The following is a 6,176-nucleotide window of genomic DNA, read 5'->3' on the forward strand; positions in this document are numbered from 1 at the left end:
TATGGGCGACTTCCCGTGGCTCCAATCGCTAGCATAAAGGGCCCCCGGACCAGTGTATTTTGTACGGAGAACCGCGGCTCCGGGGCGCCGACAAAGCAGCCGCGCGGGGCAAAGCAGCCGCGCGGGGCAAAGCAGCAGCGCTGGCCGGCGCTGGCCGGCACAGCCGCGCTGGCCGAAACAGCCGCGCTGGTGACCGTGGAGCACCTCTGCCCGGGAATTTCCTAGTCTGTGGGCAATAAAAACACAGCGTCCACTCACCCCCTGCGCTTTCACTGGGAGCTGCAATCCTGAGCTGTTCCTAAACGGCCATCTTGGATCCACCAATTTTTTAAAATTTTGAGATGGAGTCTCACTCTGTCACCCAGGCTGGAATGAACTGACACAGTCTTGGCTCACTGCAAGTGATCTCCCACCTTGGCCTCCCAAGTAGCTGGGACCACAGACAGGCATCACCATGCCCAACTAATTTTTATTATTTTTGGTAGAGACAGGGTTTCACCATATTGCCCAGGCTGGTCTCAAACTCCTGAGCTCAAGCAGTCTACCTGCCTTGGCAAAGTGCTGGGATTACAAGTATGAGCCTGTGTGTTTTAAAAGATTTTTGTGTAAGTTGTTCATGCTCTCCTATAATTATGTTCTATTTTCTTTTATAATAGATTTTTATTTTGCAATTTAATCCTCAAAATTATTAGAGATGTAGAAGAGTTATAAATTAGCCCAACATTTAGTATGAAAGTATTTAAATATGAACCTAATAAAAGTAACAAATAATGCTATAGTACATTTATGAATTTCTACTCTTGATCTTTCTGGGTTGTCATTACTATAAAACACTGCATAAGATTTTTTCCCCTTTTTGAAAACTATGTAGCACATGTAGTAATATGATTATAACATGCCAAAAATTACATATTTTAAAAATATCTGTATTATCTTGTGTGTTAGATGTTAAAAACAAATAACCAAAGAATTTATTCTTTATTCTAGACAAGGGTTTTAGGAAATATGAATTAATTCAAGTTGACTTTATTTATTTTCTGTAAATCTTGATTACTAATTTATAAATTACATATGGACTATGATATTTCTCATTCTATTATGGAGTAAAAAAAGTAAATTTAGCATCTTCTTGGGAAGAAAGAGAAGTTAAAGGTTTGTCTCCTGTTTTTCCAGTATTTACAATGAGTAAACATACAAAGAAGGTAAGGTGGTAGTGTCTAAGAACATAATGTCAAACAGGACTACCTATGTTGTATTCCTGACTAGGTTACTTCTAGACTATTTTTCCTTGTGTAAGTTACTTAGTTGGACCTAATGTAATCAGAGAATGGGAATCTACACTACTTATTAATTTGCAAATTTTATTTATTTTTAAAATATCAGCTAGGATTCTTGGATTACCAAATCTAATCTCTGAAAGTCTCCTTCAAAACCAATTAATATTACAAAAGCTATAATATTAAATATTATGTGAACTTAATTAAAGGATTGCATCTAATTTCCTTTTGTTAGAAAAACATACATAAAATTAATCAAAAAGATTATATATTTTTTTACCAACTAATTCCCTAAAAATGCTAATAAGAGGACTTCAAATAGTTGACTGTCATTATTTAAAAGCATCAATTTAATGACAGCATATGAATGCCATCAAATACTTCCACCTTATGCATTTCAATTCTGCATATGGAATATACAAACTAACAGTGAGGGTTACCACCTTATGCTCTACCTTTTAAGGGGAAGAGCAGAGACTGTGAATGGTAGGAAGACAGTGAAATGGTCTAATCAAGCAGCAAGGTTGTACCCAAATATCAAGTAAATTTAATATATCCCAATGGGAACTAATTTTTTAATGGAGAAAATTATGTCAGAAATATATTTCAAAGTGCGTATGGTCAATTTAATGCTAAAAGATTAGATATGATCTAGTTGTTGTAAAGATAGCATTGATTCAATCGGAAGAGTTCTATCACAAACTATAAGATTATATTGTTAGCAAAAATCCAACAGAGCAAAGAGATAGGACAATATATTGTTTCATTTAAAATCAGAGTTTAAAAATCTATAGTAGAAAAGCACAAAAATACAAATTATTACCTGGAGATCATAAGGAACATAAAAAGATGAATAATCATAATTATCTCCAGAAAGAGGAAGTTATGGTATAATTGTATGTGAGTGAGCACTGAAAATAGAAAAATACAGCTCCACCAGATGTTATGAATATCATTTCATGAACATAAAAACATAATTTGTAACAGCAAGTATTAATAATACTAATAATGGTAATACTTAAAAGGAAAACAGCAGGCCAAGATGATGAAAGCTGGGGGCCCTGAAATAGGAAAAATGGTTACAGAAAAGAGCTGATGCCTATTTAATGCTAATGACTGGCAAGGTAAAACTCACAGTAATGTGAATTGGGCCAGAAGATCAGAGTGTAACATGTAATACTCCAACGTATGCTTAATTAGAAAAAAAAAATAATAAAACAGTTATGTTGGTAGTTTTAATAAAAATTAACGTTGAATATATAGAATGAGAAGAATCTGGAGGCAAATATGATATGATTGGATATAAAAAGAAAAAATACGGAGGGAAGCCAGTTGGTCATGCATCTATATGAAAGGAGGTTGAAGATAAAGAATCGGAGGGAGAAGAAGAGGATGAGGATGAAGATCTTTCTAAATATAAATTAGATGAAGATGAGGATGAAGATGATGCTGATCTCTCAAAATATAATCTTGATGTCAGTGAAGAAGAAGATTGTAATGAAAAGAAATTTAATAGAAAAAGTCCTTAATCAACATCTCAATCTTCACTTTCACTATCTTCATCATGTTCATTCTCCCTTTCAAGTTCAAGGTCTAGGTCCAGATTCCTTTCAAGAAATTCTAGTTCGCAGTCAAGATCTCGTTTCAGTTTCAGAGGATATTTAAGATCTTCTCGGTTGAAATCAAGATCCAAATCCAGGTCCCACAGGGCTCTTCCACACCTCCCCCCCTCCAAAAAAATGATGTTATTCCAGTTTATCACTTTCTCGTGAGTGGAAAAGAAAGAGAAGTCATTCTAGACCTTCATCTGGTGATCAGGGAAAAGGGTGAATAAGATTATGGTCACCTGAAAGGCAGGTGATTTCTGAAAACACTAACCAACTCTGAGCCCAGGGTCAACCCTTACAGAACACCATTACTTTACCCAAGCACCACAGGTCATCTTTTGGATCATCCCATTCTAGTTCCCATTCGAGTTCAAAAAGAAAAAAGGCATTAAAATTTATATCTTAATGAAATCTAATACAGTGCATGAAGCACATTTGTAAGGAAGTTGGTGTTTTTGTTGGTCAGAAGTACTAAATCTGCTAGTAGAGGTGCACGCATTTCATCATGTTTCAGAACAATACAGCTGTTTATTTGCAAAGTTAAAAGTAAATAGCATTCTATTAATAAGTCACAGTGACCCAAAATAGATGTTCTCTCATTCATGGTTAACAATCATTTGCTTCATTTAAAATCATCTCAGCTGTAACAAAGTATTGTTTCCTGATTAAACTCATTTTTTCTCGTTTCCCCATATATCCTGTCTACTGGCTAAGACAAGATTACCTGGGCTTGCCTGAACTTTTGGGCATGGAGGCAAAACTGGTAAACTAGCTGGAAAAATGTTTATGTTACTCTGGGAAAAGAAGTCAACCTCTTTATGTTGTTAACCTATGTCAAAGTGATTCTTACCAAAAAAAAAAGTTAAGCTAAGTTGTAAAGCAGCCAAATGGAAATGTGTTTATTTTGAAATTTCCTGTACTAAGGATGCCATAGAATCATTGTCTTTCTTTTATCCAGCTTTACTTTTTTTTTGCACCCCACATTTAATGGAAAAGAATCTTGTGAGTTGCAGAAGGAGAAAGGCGTGATTCATTTTCCTTTCTGACACATAATTTGGGGCAAGAAAGGAAGTCTCGCAGTTCATCTCTTCTTTACTTATATGGTTGGTTGATAATAAAATCATCTTCTCTAAACATGTTTAGCAATATTTTAAGAAGCTTTGTGTGATATTCCTTAAAATCTAGTTATCAAATATTATAGGGTAGAAAAGGTGAAATCATAGTTAATGAACAAATTGAAGTAAACTTTTGACATATATTTGTTTTTGGATGAAAGGCCAATGGAGACATCGTGAATTTAAGTGAAGATTTGCTTCAAGATGTTTAACTATAAACACACCACATAAAATTTTCTTCTGAATAGCAAATGAATGCTTATCTCTACATGATGTAGGCAAAAATTGTTATTTTTCCTATTCATTTGAGAATAACTTATGGCTTAAATGAAGAACATAATTTAGAGATAATAAATTTTGTTTTTTATTTCAACTGATAGACTTCATGTCCTCACTGTTAATCACCGTTTTTAACGCTAGAATGGTAGTGCACATGTTGAATTCTGAATAAGTGAATTAACATATACTTGATATAATACTTTTTAATTTCATTTATGCACATATGTACACTTTGTTTTACAGTTATCCCCAGGTACTTGATTTTTGCTTTCCACTCAGCTGTGTTTGAGATTATTTTCTCTCAGCTAGTGGTATTGTTTGTTTACAGTATTTTGGTATACACGTTCTCATTAGTGATTCTAGTTCTAAACTTGTTATATTATTGCATTCACGGCAAAGTATTCTTTACTGGAGCTTTTTAATTCAAAGACGCCTCTATCTTCCCTTTTCATTTAACTTTCCTGGAAAGGAATTGTCTATGATTGGGATATGTTTCAGTTCTCTCAGCTAAGAATTTGGCACAACCATTTAAAATTGAATCAGAAATTCTAATTTTAACTGCATTGGACTTATACAGTTAACTATACTGTACTCAATGTTTTAGGGTCCTTATATTAAAGATTTGATAATGGCATATTCCTTTGTTCTAAAGAGCTTATACCTTTATTCTGCGAGTTTGAGTGGAAGCTGCCACAGAATTGGGATTATGATTTAAAGTGGGGTTCATGGTACCCAAAAACCATGAACATGGTACAATATATGACATGGTACAATATATCTTTCTTTTGAAAAGGAATAATGACTTCATTTTTTGAAAACGATATGATATATAGGTAGTATTAAAACATTCAATTAATACAGAAGAGTATAAAAAGGAAAATGTGAACATTTTGCACAGAATTTCATCATCTAGCAGTAACTATCATTAATAGTTGGTGAGAAATATTCCAGACATACAGCTCATCCATGTAAATATACAGACAGGAAAGCAAATAAAATAAATCTAGATATAAAAGGATATAGAATGGGTGAATGGATTGATGGATAGACAAATGGAAATATATGTTTTTCCAAAAATGTATTTACATATATAATGCTTATATATTCATAAGCAAACTATATGTAGTTTATAAACTATATATGCAAATAAACTATATATAATTTTAATTTAAAAAAATGTAAGCTTCCTTTACTTGAGTTTAAAAAGAGGAACATAAATGCAACCGAAGTAGTTGATTTACTTAAATTTTTCTTTATTGCAAATGAGATTAGTAGTTAAAACATACTCTAAATTTAAGAGAAATGATTTTGAAAGTCATTAAATTGATGTAACTACCTGATAAGTTCATCTTGCCCACAGCCCAGACAGAGCCAATTTATGAAGACAGGGGAATTGGGATCAAGAGTTTAATGCATGAAGAGGTGGCTAGATAAGAGACAGGAGTTTTACTGCTCAAATCAGTCTCCCTGAAAATTCGGAGACTGGGTTTTTAAAAGGTGGATAAGGGGTTAGGCAGTGAGGAATGCTGATTGGTTAGATCAGAGATGACATCATAGAGGGTCAGAGCTGGTTCATCTTGCTGGCTTCTGTTTCTTGGTAGAATCACAGAACTAGCTTAACCACATTACCAGTCTGAGTGGCACCAGGTGATGCATCAGAATGCAGAGTCGGGAAAATATCTCTTAACACCTATATTAGGTTTTATCATAGTGATGTTACCAGTGGGAGCAATTGGGGAGGTTCAGAATCTTATGACCTCTGGTTATATAACTTCTAAACCATAATTTCTAATCCTGTGGCTAATTTGTAAGTCTTACAAAGGTGGCCTGGTCCCCAGGCAAGAAGGCAGTTTGTTTCAGGAAAGGGCTGTTGTCATCTTTGTTTCACAGTTCAACTG

The 6,176-nt window shown here is 34.2% G+C and overlaps 1 pseudogene; it reads left to right on the forward strand.

Moving 5' to 3' along the window:
- LOC108317852 overlaps positions 1–3,345 on the forward strand; it is a 52,694-nt pseudogene extending 49,349 nt beyond the window's left edge.
- Positions 3,346–6,176: the final 2,831 nt, after the last annotated feature.

Source organism: Cebus imitator, unplaced genomic scaffold (assembly GCF_001604975.1).
Source record: "Cebus imitator isolate Cc_AM_T3 unplaced genomic scaffold, Cebus_imitator-1.0 Scaffold210, whole genome shotgun sequence".
Taxonomy (NCBI): domain Eukaryota; kingdom Metazoa; phylum Chordata; class Mammalia; order Primates; family Cebidae; genus Cebus; species Cebus imitator.